Source organism: Natrix helvetica, assembly GCF_964273705.1.
Source record: "Natrix helvetica genome assembly, chromosome: 4".
In the NCBI taxonomy this organism is placed as follows: Eukaryota; Metazoa; Chordata; class Lepidosauria; order Squamata; family Natricidae; genus Natrix; species Natrix helvetica.
In genome coordinates, this window is record NC_138550.1 from 135,592,223 (window position 1) to 135,605,548 (window position 13,326).

The 13,326-nt window shown below is 38.1% G+C and overlaps 1 protein-coding gene across 1 annotated transcript in view; it reads left to right on the forward strand.

Moving 5' to 3' along the window:
* Positions 1-13,326, forward strand: part of PI15 (peptidase inhibitor 15) — a 105,589-nt gene that overhangs the window by 76,822 nt on the left and 15,441 nt on the right. The gene's annotated exons all lie outside the window — the stretch shown is intronic.

Here is a 13,326-nt window from a genome sequence, read left to right on the forward strand (position 1 = left end):
AGAAGAAAAAGAAATAAGTGCTGACAGCTATCTTTTGGGGGTCAGTAAGCCAAATAATGTCTTAAGTGCTCAATTTAAGGAAACATATAGTTTCCACAAAATAATAGATCAGTGGAATGACTTGCCTCCAGAAGTTGTGGATAATTCACTTTAAGAGATTATATTAATAGGAATTAATATAATATGGAAATTTTTAAGAAGAAATTTGGACAATCATTTTTCTGAAATGATATAGGGTTTTTCTGCCTGAGCAGAGGGCTGAACTGGAAGATCTCCAATGTCTCTTCCAATTCTGTTATTCTGTTAATGGTAGTGAGTAGTGGGAGCATTTGTTCTTCAAAGTGAAATGATAATCTAGAAAGGTAAGTAGGGGTCACTTATCAGCAGTGAATTCATTTACCCCTGCTCCCCACCTAAATGATAAGAGCAGCAAGTTATAATATTCCCTATCCATGACTTTTTAATTTCTTAATAGGAAATTCATTCTAGTTATTTATGCACAACAAAGGATAAAGGTAAAAGGTGAGAGAAAGAACTAGCCAAGGAAGAATAGTGAAATCAACTTGTGAAAGAGTAATTGTAAATCAAAACTTTTGCCCACATAGATTTTAATCTGTGCTCAGTAGCATTTTGCTGGACATATTTTTACTTTTTGGAAAACCTGATGACATTTGTGCCTCAGAAGAATTGAAAAAAGAAAAGAGGATGAGGGAAACATCATAGGTAAGGGAGTTTTTTAAAATAAATAAATATAACATTATAAGAGACAGCTGAGAAGAGGCAAAAGAAACCCAAAAAAGAAAGTGTTGGGCAACTGAGAAAAAAAAATCAACCATAATTGCTTAGAATCATTTGTCGAATCTTCATAAGTCCGAGGAAAGCATAGAAAAGATTGTAGTATTCACTGTAAATATGAGAATACCAGGAAATCACACACTGTGGACTGTAGCTGGAATGCAAAGCAACTTTTTACAAAGAAAATTATACTTTATAGACTACTGGAATATAAGTAAAAGTGGGGTGGGGGAAGAGAAATTTGGAATCCAATAAAAATGAGATAAGAAATTTCTGCTTGGAGACCGCTTCTGGACTTTGTGCTTGAGATGGAAAAAAAAAAGAAACTTTGATTTTGGGTTTTACTGATTAGATTGATTTGTCGTTATAGAAATGACTAGTTTATACTATTATGGAAAAGTAAAAAGTTGAGGTTCAATGTTAATGCTTTATTTTACTGCAACAGAGAGAGTCCGAAGTCAACACCTTTTTTTTCCTCTTTCCCCCTCTTCCTCATTTCTCTTCTCCTCTTCTCCTCCCCTATGTGTCCTACTATTTGCTTTGTATTTTTGTATTTTATTTTAATACATGTTAAAATAAAATTTTAAGATGATATAAGAAATAGGGAAGATAAGAAATATTAGATAGGGAAATTCCGGAATGCAGAGGACATAAATAACAGTAGAGCAGAAAGAACATGACTTAAGAAAGGGAACTGGGAGCATAATATGTTTCTATTGATATTTATATTATTAGAAGAAGAAAATTACAGCTGAGAGGAATTCAGCGTTGGGTAGTGATTGATATAAGTACAATAAAACAGTTTTATGTATATGTATGGAATTTTGCTGTATCAAAATCAATATTTTTTTTTCTTTGCACCATCTCTTCCTTGCTGCGAATACAGTTTTTAACTACAAGATATTCCTGGCCTGTACAGTGACTGATTTTCATATGTGGCACATTTAACCAGAAACTATTTCAAAGTGAAAATTATCTTCCTCCTTGGCTTTCTTGTTTCCTGCTCAACTTCAAAGCTTAGTGGAAGTGAATGAGATTCCATGCTTGAGTCTAGAGGCTATTGACCTAGTATCAAAGGGCTGAACAGTGTCAACTTCTGTTTTTATTCTTACCTTGAACTGTTCATCAGTACAGTCTATATTAGATGGGTGACCAAAAAAGCAAATAGATACTTAGTCTTTGTTGTGATATCTAAGGATACAGAGGGAGGAATGGTTTACAGAATATAAATACAACTGAGAAAAATGTCAAAGCAAAAATGGGATTGTGGACACAAGAAATTCACAAACATTGTCGCAATAGTTCCACAAGATAGAGATAACTTCATCATATTTTATTTTTGCAGTTGCTTAAATTAATTAAGATAACACAAAGGACAACTGTGAACTTTAATCTATGCAGGAACTTCTTTAGTTGAGATTAATTACTTTGACAAAGATTTATTGGAAATATTTAGAAGATTTTTCTCCTCTTAATCTATGATATTACCACACTAGATGAGGGAATAGAAGGGGAACTGATCAAATTTGCAGACAACACTAAACTGGCAGGAATAGCCAGAAGATAGAGTCAAGATCCAGATGGATCATGAGGGGAATTGAGCACTGGGCCCTTTCTAACAAAATGAAATTCAGTGTAGGGAAAAGTAAGGTTTTACACTTAGGCAAGAAAAATCGAATGTACAGTTACAGTTTATGTGAAACCTGGCTCAATAGCAGTAACTGTGAAAGGGAACTTGGAGTCCTAGCCAAGAGTGTGCGGTAGCAGCCAAAAAAACCCAACACAATCCTAGGTAGCATTAACAGAGGAATAGAATCAAGATTATGTGAAGTATTAATACTGCTTTATAAAACTTTAGTAGGATCACACTTAGAATATTGCATCCAGTTTTGGTCACCATATTATTAAAAAAAAATGTAAAAGGTCTGGAAGACTACAGAAAAGATTAGTAGGTTAGAATCTAAAACATGAAGAATGGTAGCAGGAATTGGGTATCTCTAGTCTGGTGAAAAGAAGGACTAGGAATAACATGATAGCAGTATTCCAATATCTCAGGGGTTGCCATAAAGAAGAAGGGGGTCAATCTAGTTTCCAAAGCAGCAGAAGGCAAGACAAGAAATAATGGATGGAAATTAAGCAAGGAGAAAAGTCTGAGAACAATTAACAAGTGCACTAGACTTGATTGTCTAGTCTCTTCAGAGGTTTTGGGTGCTTCGTCACTGGTGGTTTTAAGAAGAGACTAGACAATCACTTGTCTGGAATGGTATAGGATCTCCTGCTTGAATAGCGGATTGGACTAAAAGACCTCCACAGTCCCTTCCAACTCTGTTATGCTGTACTGTTCTGCTTTCAGTCATTGGAGCTAATGCCTTTTATAGTGCTTCTTTTTTATTTACCTAGTGCCTTCGAGCAGTTTTGACTCCTGGTGGCAGCATGGATTATTCCCAGCAGCTTTATTGCCTGTGTTGTGTTTATTGGCAAGGGTTCCAAAAATGGTTTGCCGTTGACTCCTTAGTGCTGAAAGAGAGAACTTACCCAGCCACCACTGAGTCTAAGGCAGGACAGTTTCTAGCCTGATGGCTTAACCATTGGATCAAATGAGGCCTCTTATCTCCTATTACAAACCTATTAAATTCTCATTCACAAATATATTCATTATTCTGTGATATGTATAAATCATGTACAGCAGGGGTGGGTTCCTGCCAGTTCTAACCTCTTCTATAGAAGAAGTTCCACAAATCTACAGTGCCGTTTAGAACCGGTTCCAGCTCCCCCGCCCGCTCCTCACATCATCAAGATGAAGAGCAAGAGGCAGAATTCTGGGAGTTGAAGTCCACAAGTCTTAAAGCTGCCAAGTTTGAACACCCCTGGGTTTTTTTTCCTAAAGGGTTAGGGGTGCAAGGGTCTTGTAAATTGACAGCTATAAGACTTGCGTGTTTCAAATGCCAGAGTTTCTGAGCCAACAATTTGGTTGCTAAGCAAGAGCATTGTTAAGTGAGTTTCACCACATTTTACAAGTTGGCCATGCCCACCCAGTCACATGGCTGGCAAGCCACTCCCACCCAGTCACGTGGCCAGCAAGCCACTCCCACAAAGCAGGCCCCACCTACAGAAGAGGTTCTAAAAAAATTTGAAACCCACCACTGATGTACAGGCAGTCCTGAACTTACAACTTAAGTTTAAAGTCACAACAAACCCTAAAAGTCACTTATAAACCATTTTTTTAAAGTTACAACTGGACTTTTTGCAAGTTTACAGCACTTACATCTGGTTTCCAACAAAGAATACCCATTGGCAAAATTGATTCACGTAATGACTATTCACTTAATGACAACGGCATTCACTTAACAGACATAAAAAAATGTCAAAACATCAAGTCTGGTCAGGTGCTGCCACGGCTTACGACTGCAATGACTTGCAATTGTAATTCCTGTCTCAATTATCATCATTAGATGACAACTATCTATAAGTGCCTTAATCCATTTTTTTCATACAGATTTGAGTATATTATGAAGTGCAGCATAGATTTTTTTCAGATTGTGTTTAATTTATAAAAATTTAAAAAATGTATACACATTTGTACTTTCTAAGAAAAAACAATCTTTTCTTAAAACTGTTTTCCAAATAGCTTAGGTCCTAGTATATTTAATGATTGATAAAACAGATTAATATTTTTCTAAACTTTTAAAAAGTTTATTGGCCCTCAACATGCATAATAGAAACATAATTTCTTTTTTTTTATGGTAAACATTTTAATATAGTGAATGTAATACTGTATCAATTATAAATCCCCATATTAGTATAAATCCATTAGTAGGTTTTTTCATCTTAGCTGGTATGCATCCAATCTAACCCTATGTTTCAAGTATAGGAAATTCTGTTCCTCAAGCCTGTTTCTGTACTTCAGATAACTCTATAATTAAAATTAATAATGTTGTATTTTAGCCTTCTCTATATTTTAACAAACAATAAATATAGTATGTTTTCCAAAAGTAAATACCAGCCATACTGTACTGTACTGTACTCTGATATTTACTTTACCACTCTATTTCTTATATATAGAATAAATACAACATTGAGGCCTTATAACATGCCACAGTAAATGTTTACTTCTGTTGGTGCCAACTGTGTGCCTTACTATACTAGGTATGAATCTTACCTTTTTATTATAGTTTGCACATTTTACATCTACCTCTGAAAGTGTTCTTTTTCTGTTCTATATTCCAAAGACTTCTTTGTCAGAAATACCTTACATATAGATTAAAAGTTGCTGCACTCACATTTTACAAAACTACTCTGTATGGACATCATCTTATTACTGCTATATAAATAACTGTGCAAATATGACATATGCAATATCATGTGTATTTTATTCACAGGAACACTCATTACTGACTGAGAATTCATCAAAATGACAAAATGTGTGCTATGATCAACGTTCCCTCTAAGCTGCGCAGCTGCGCAGCCGCGCAAGTGGCAACAAAACACAGCGCAGCAGTTTCCAACTGCCGTGCAGTGATCTTTAGCATGATGGACTTTAAGCTGCAGGCGGCTAGGAGGCTTCTGTCAGCTGGGCTGGGATATAATAGTGCCTGGACACACCCAGAGGAGGGCGGGCCTTTGGCCAACAGAAATGTGGCCGCCTAGGGTTATGATTGGGCTCCCTCCGCCGGCGCGTGGCTGATTGACAGGGAGGCTGTTCCCTCCTGGATCAAAGTTACTGAGGGGGGAAGCAGTGGCCACATCAAACTCTCCGTATGACGTGCGGAGCATACTTCCATCGCGGTTTGTCGGCTAAGCCCCCATGGCTGGGCTCCCCGCTGTTGGCTCCACTTCCGAGGTGCGGATGTGTGGGAGGCGCTCGCCACGCAAGCAAGTGGAAACCCACGCCGAGTGTGCACATATCTGAATCCAGCCTCTGTGTTCGGAGCATTGGGGGCTCGAGGTTTTTTTCACAGGAAGGGGGACTCGAGCTGGTGCTCCGCGGATTTTATTTGATTTTATTGCTCAAAAAGAAAACAGAGGCTTCTTGGTCCACATAGACCCGAAACTCAAAATCCGGAAAATTAACCTTGTTTAGGAAAGTTTTGCGCTGATGGAAAAATAGTGTTTTCGGAGTTCCGGTTCCGGCGGTGGCGGCGATGGGCAGCTCTTTGCCCGCTCCGGCTCCCCGGTGGGCTTCCCCACTCCTTGGGGGGCACAGGACACCCCGCAGAGGGGTCCTGCCGGAGGGGAGGCATCGCGGAGGACTCCTGCAGCGGCGGCGGCCGGCGGGAGGTCTCTTGCGCGCCCAAGGCACTGGGGAGCAAGCTCAGAGGGCGCTTCGCGTTCCTACGCCTCGCGCCTCGCTATAAGCCGACTGGAGAATGCAACAATTGAAGGAAGCAGCTGCAGTGCGGTGAGGTTGCTTCTCTCTTCATCCCTTATTCTGCATGAAGATTTACTCAGCCTTTTAAAACTTTAAAATAACTTTCGGAGCATTTTGGAGGTGCGGCTGGAGGGAGGGGGTTTCCCCCCCCCTTGGACAAGCGGCGAGGAACAATTTTGCTCTCAGCCCCCGGGGAAGGAGGAGGGGGGAGAGCCAACGAATGAAGCCTCACTTAGGCTGAGATGATTTTTTTTTCAATTTAATCCTACATATTACAATGATTTGAGGACTTTTGGAACTTTTTAAAACTTTGTTATGCCTCTGTGCCCAAAACTGGCAGGGCAAGATGGCACACTTCCGTTGTCTTTATGAACTCTGAAACCTGACTCCACCTTTAAAATTCAGGCTTCCGGTCTTTGTCTCCATGTCTCCCAGAGGAATCTCTTGTGGATTGGTATTTTTTAAACCTTCTAGGGGAAATTTTCTATCTATTGCCAGACTTATTGGAGAGACTCTCTTCTGCCTGGTTCTTCTGCTCCCGGATTCACCTGGCTACCCTTCTTTTCTAACTGTTTACTTCATATTTGGACTGAACTTCTAACGTTATAAAGGATGGCATCCAAAAGACCCCCTCCTGGAAAACCTGGCTTTGCCACTTCTGCTCCAACATCCGCAACATCCAGTCCAGCCACACAGTCAAAGATAACAGAACTGATGCAACATAAGACTACAGAGATGGACTTTCAACAAATGCTTCAACAAATTTTACAGGGCCAGGAGGAAATCAAGAAACAGCTAAGGGAAATGAAAGATGAAATTAAAGAAAATCAAGCCCAAATATATAAGAACTCACAAAGACTGAATCTTGTGGAAGGGGGGGTGGAGGAGGTGAGGGGGTGGGGTAGAAGCTGTGCAGAAAGGGAACAAAGATCTTGACATCCAACAGATGAAAATAGAATTTGAGAGAATGTCCTATTACCTTAGATTTCAAAATGTTATAGAAGAAGATGGGGAAAACATAAGGGACATCATGATAAACATCCTGGCTGACTACACACATAAAGAAAAACAACAGATGGGGTGGGATATAGACCTGGTTTATAGAGTGAACTCAGCTTATGCTAGAACTCACAATGTACCCAGGGAGGTTCACATTAAATTTCTTAGAAAAAGCACAAGAGATGAAATTCTGGGTGTACAAAGGGGGCAAGCATTGACATACCATGATATGGAGATAACCATTCTGAAGCAGATCCCTAAGAAGATTAGAGAAAAAAGGAAGAATTATTCGCAATTAGCGAATAAATTATACCAGAAAGGGGTGTGGTTTAGATGGTTGATGCCTGAAGGTATGCTGATATTCTGGGAGGAGACAAGAATTAGAATCAATTCACCCATAGAGGCGCAGGCCTTTATGGAAAAAAACAGAACACTCCTAGAAAAAACACGAGACACTACAGCGGACACGCAGGACACGGGAGGGGCCAGAGCTCTGCCAGTGGAGGGAGATGGGGCAATAGCAAGAAGACTCAGATCACAAAAATAAACAAGAAAATCATATTATTATAAACTGACCGAAAGTGATAATGGAATTATATCTGGATTTTATATTGTAATGTCTAATCTGATTGAATTTAGTAACAGAACTAATATGCTGATTATAATCAATTATATACCAATGCATTATATATAAATGTATACTATGAGTATGGAGAGAGGGGCGCCTGTCACACTTTGCAACTTCCATAATTTGTATACCTGTCCATTTACCCTTTTCCCTATAAATGTTGAAAAACCAATAAAAAAATTTTGTCAAAAAAAAAATAAAAAAAAATAGTGTTTTCCAGTGAAAGTTCTTCCTACTTTTCCTTGTTTGCTTTTTGGCCTCTATTCCTTCTCTTCTCTCCTCTTTTCTTTCTTCCTTTTTCTTTCTTTTTTCCTTCCTTCCTTCTTTATTCCTTTCCTCTTTCTCTTTCTCTCTCTTTCTTTTTTCTGCCTCTTTTTCTTATCCTCCCTCTGCCTCCTCTCCCCTTTTTCTCTTTCTCCTCTTTCCTTTTTTGTCTCTCTCTCTCTCTCTGTGTCTCTCTCTCTCCCTTCCTTCCTCCCCCTCCCTCCTCTCCCCTCTTTGTTTGTTTCTTTATGTGCCCCAATTGCTAATCTACATCAATTGGTAATTTGTTCATAACTTGCTAATATCACTGCAGACTATTGGATAGTAAGGGGGAAAGTATAAAGCATATAAAGTAATTCATAGTATGGAAAATGTGGATAGAAGGAAATTTTGATCCTTTTCCCATAGAGAGTCATCCATTGAAGAGAGACATCTCTTCACCATAGAGAGTCATCCATTGAATACAAGTAGTCCTCAACTTACAACAGTTCACTTAATGACTAAAGTTACATCAGCACTGAAAAAAGTGACTTAAGGCTATGTTCTTCACACTTATGATCATTGCAGCATCCGCATGGCCACATGATCAAAATTTGGATCTTTGACAACTGCCTCATATTTTGATGGTTGCAGTGTCCTGAGGTCACCTTTTGCAACCTTCTGCCAAGCAAAGTCAGTAGGAAAGTCAGATTGACTTACCTACCAGGTTACTGATTTAACCGCAGTGATTCACTTAACTGTATGTAGCAAGTAAGGTTGTAAAATGGGGCAAAACTCACTTAACAAATGTCTCACTTAGCAATAGAAACTTTGGGCTCAATTATGGATGTAGATTGAGGACTACCTGTATAGGGAGATTTCTTTACTTAATGGATATTTAGAATAGAATAGAATAGAATAGAATAGAATAAATTTAATTTGTTAGCCGCTCCCTCTCCAAATTTACATTGAATTGAGTTTCAAATAACACTGATTTTGTTGTTGTCTTGGGTGACATCTATGAAAAAAATTCAGGTGCTCAAGCATGAAAATGTGCTGCTCAAACACTATACTTTTCCGCTCACAATGAAAAAAAATTAGAGGGAACATTGGCTATGATACCTTACTGTAAGCTTTACCCCCTACATCTTTATGCGAGGCAAGCATGAAAGGGATGAAATTTGTATCATATTATAACACATTTGTGTCATTTTCCTTTTCTTGACCTCTCCATAGATGCCCTTCTTCTCTATGTAAAAGTGCTTAAAAAGATTACTTAAGTATGTCCCACTTCAGAGTGAAAATTGTGACTTGCGATAAACTGAACATAACTTGATATTTTAGGATCTTGGAGTTACGTTAGTAATTAGAATGGTAAGCATTTTAAAGGCTTTTCTACTTACTGTAGGTACTAGAGAATCTTTATGAATAGGGGTTGCTCTCTTTACATCAGATTGAGTAAGATGGCTATTGAGTTTTGATATGCATTTTATCCATTTACTAGGGGTGTCAAACTCACATCGTCACGGCGTCATCACGGGAGTTTTTCCCCTTTGCTAAACTAGGTGTGGATGTGACCAGCACATGACACATCTGGCCCATGGGCCGCGAGTTTGACACCACTGAACTAGGTCATAGCTATATTTGAAGGTGTTTACAAGGCAGCCACAAATCTCAGCTAGTATGGCTATCCTGAGACTTTTACTCTAACACATTGTTGGAAATAAAACAATCAAAGTTTATAAATAGATAATACAAATAAAATGTAGCTTTTTCTCTATGTGTTTTTGCTCTGCTTTTACTATTTGTAAAATGCGTAGGCTCTTCTTTCAGCCAGCATCTTCAGTTACTTTCTTTTTTTCTCCTCTGTTCTTCCCAAATGCTGAGAATTGCAGGATTTTGATTTAAGTATTTTATAGGACTTTCTTCCTATTGTTTTATCTTTTTAAAAAAATATCTGGAGAATTATGAATTTACACGTAAAAACGTGTATGTTATTAAGTATATAACTATATTTAAATAATGTGTTTTCTCTAGAAAACACACACATTTACAGAATAACAGAGTTGGAAGAGACCTTAGAGGTCTTCTAGTCCAACCCCTGCTCAGACAGGAACCCTATACCATTTCAGACAAATGGTTGTCCAATATCTTCTCAAAAACATCTAATGTCGGAGCACCTACAACTCTTGGAGGCAAGTAGTTCCACTGATTAGTTGTTCTAACTGTCAGGAAATTTCTCCTTAGTACTAGGTTAGTTCTCTCCTTGATTACTTTCCATCCATTGACTCTTGTCCTATCTTTAGGAGCTTTGGAGAATAGGTTGACCCTGTCTTCTTCATGGGAACTCCTTAGGCATTGGAACACTGCTATCATGTCATCCCTAGTCCTTCTTTTCACTAAACTAGACATGCCCAGTTCCTGCAACTGTTCTTCAATATGTTTTAGCCTTTATTCCTCTATTCTTCTTTGTTGCTCTTCTATTCCCAATGCATCCTATTGGTAGATGGAGTTGATGCTTGTAGATTGGTCGGATGTTTCGTATCATCCTGTGTGGCTGAGGTGCTGGCTGTGTGTCCGTTGTTCTTTTGTGTTGTAACGACCTTGGTGGTGGGTGGGGCTCGTTTATTGACTAGGGCTGGTTTCCAGATGTCTGGTAGGCTGGAGGTTTTGTCACACTTATTCATGTTGTGGGGGTGTTTTTCTATTCGATGGCTTCCATAATTATTCTCTTGTTGAAGTGTTCAGTTTTGGAGATTAATTTGGTTCCTTCAAAATCAATTTCATGTCCTGTTGCTTTTAGGTGCTGGAAAAGGGAGGAAGTTTTTTTCTTTTTTTCTGACTGTTCTTGTGGTTGGCGATGCATGCATTTATTCTCCTATTAGTTTGTACAATGTATGTGGCAGGGCAGATTTTGCATGGTATTTCATAGACCATGCTTTACTCGCAGCTGAAAACACCAGCCTGAAGATGGCAAATGGGACCTCGCCGAAACGTTGCCAAGACAATTTCAATCTTACACGAGAAAAGACCTGAATACAACAAGACCAGCATACCTACACCCGTGAAAATCTACAAATTATATATATATATATATATATATATATATATATATATATATATATATATATATATATATATATATATATATATATATATATATATATATATATATATATATATATATATACATTCATACACACACACACACACATACACACACACATATATATATCAATTAGCATTGGTCATGGATCAGTATTCAGAAATCTTTTTAAGTTTGTGTATATTTGTGCCAGATACATTCCTGTTGCATTTGCCAAGCAGTTAAGAAATTCCAACTCAAGCTGTTCTCTAGTTAAACTATAAAACAATCATAGTAGAAACTTACTCTACGGGTGTTTTTTTTTAATTAACAAATTAAATATTTAATATTTTGTGATATATAGTTGCAGGAACAACCTTCTAAATCAGTGGTTCTCAACCTTCCCAATACCGCGACCCTTTAATACAGTTCCTCATGTTGTGGTGACCTCCAACCATAAAATTGGTGTATCGGTTCCTAAGACCATCGAAAATATGTGTTTTCCAATGGTCTTAGGCGACCCCTGTGAAAGGGTCATTTGACCCCCAAAAGGGTCCTGACCCCCAGGTTGAGAACCACTGTTCTAAATTATCTAAATTATAGGGACACATTTATGAAAAAAGTTACATTTTTTTCTTCTGCTACCAGACTTATGTTCTTGTTTATGAGTAGGGGCTTCCTGTTTTTCATTGTTTCTTTCTTCATCATAAATAAAAGTTTAATTGAGGATTGCCACATCTAGAGACAGAAAGATATTGCAAGGAACATGGAATTTCTTCAGACCAGTATCCATTTCTAGGCAAATAATACAAACCCAGCAATATTAATTATACCTGATCATGAGGTTAAATATTAATGCTGTAAATATTTTCTTAATTTATATTTAAAAATTGTCTAGGATCACCATCATGCAGCATTTGGGTTATATAGTATATAATGTGGATTGCATAGATACATTGGTAGAAAGCTTTATTGGAAGCAACAAGTTGGACTTGATGAATGGAAGAGACAGGTCAAGGTAGTTGTGATAATGATGACTCAAATAAGCAGGAGATCGTGGTCCAAAATGAAGAACTTACTTCGGAAAGGCAAAATGGGAAACCAGGTATCACACATCAGTCGCACAAAAAGAGCAAGATATGCAAAAAGAGAAGTCACCTTCTGGTTGGTGATTCAATCATAAGGGATGTAAATTTAGGAAAGGATATGGAGATTTTTAAAGAGGTCAGGTGTGTCTGCCAGGTGCTACTGCCAGCAGAGACAAGAGGCGTATTCTTAAGATAGTCAAGAATGCAAGTAAGAATCACAAGAATGTGATGTTAATACTATTATACATCTTGGCACAAATGATCTGTCCCAAAAGATGTACTTTCTGTGAAGAATGATTTCCAGAGCTTGGGGTATGAACTTAGTAGTATAGGCTTATCTTTTCAGAGGTTTTACCAGTATATAAGGAACTAAAAGGAAGGGCCAGTGTGTAGCAGAGTTTAATGTGTGGCTAAAGGAGTGGTGTAAAGGGGAAGGCTTTGATTTTATTAGTCATGATGTCTGCAGCTGGTCCAATGAAAAACTGTACAAAAGAGATGGTTTGCATCCATCCAAGAAAGGGACTGAGCTACTGTGCATTAAATTCACAGATTTTCTGGATAAACATTCAAACTGAACAGCGGGGACAGAGAATTAATTGATACAGAACATTTCTGTCCCCATCAATCTAAAATTCATAGGGTTATCAGTGCATGTAACAAAGATGTTTGTGCGGGTAAGATTATCACTCCCGCTGTCAAGCAAAACCAAGCATTTAATAGTGAGTGCCATACCATGTGCATGAATCACACAAGTGACAAGAAAATCGGGGCAGTCAGGCATAACATAGGTTATGTAGACAGTAAACACAGGGTCAATCAAAATGGACTCAAATGTCTATACACCAATGCACAGACTATGAGGAATAAACAGGGAGAATTAGAAATTCAAGTAAAAAAGGGCAGATAGGATATTGTTGCCATTACAGAAACTTGGTGGAATGAAACTGACAAATGGAACATACAGCTAGAAGGATTTAAATTATTTAAAAGAAATAGACCAAATAAAAGAGGAGGTGGAGTTGCACTATATATAAGAAATAATTACCTCTCTACAGAAATAGAGCACAACAATGATGAGAACTATATTAAATGCATTTGGGTCAATATTAAAGGTTGGGGG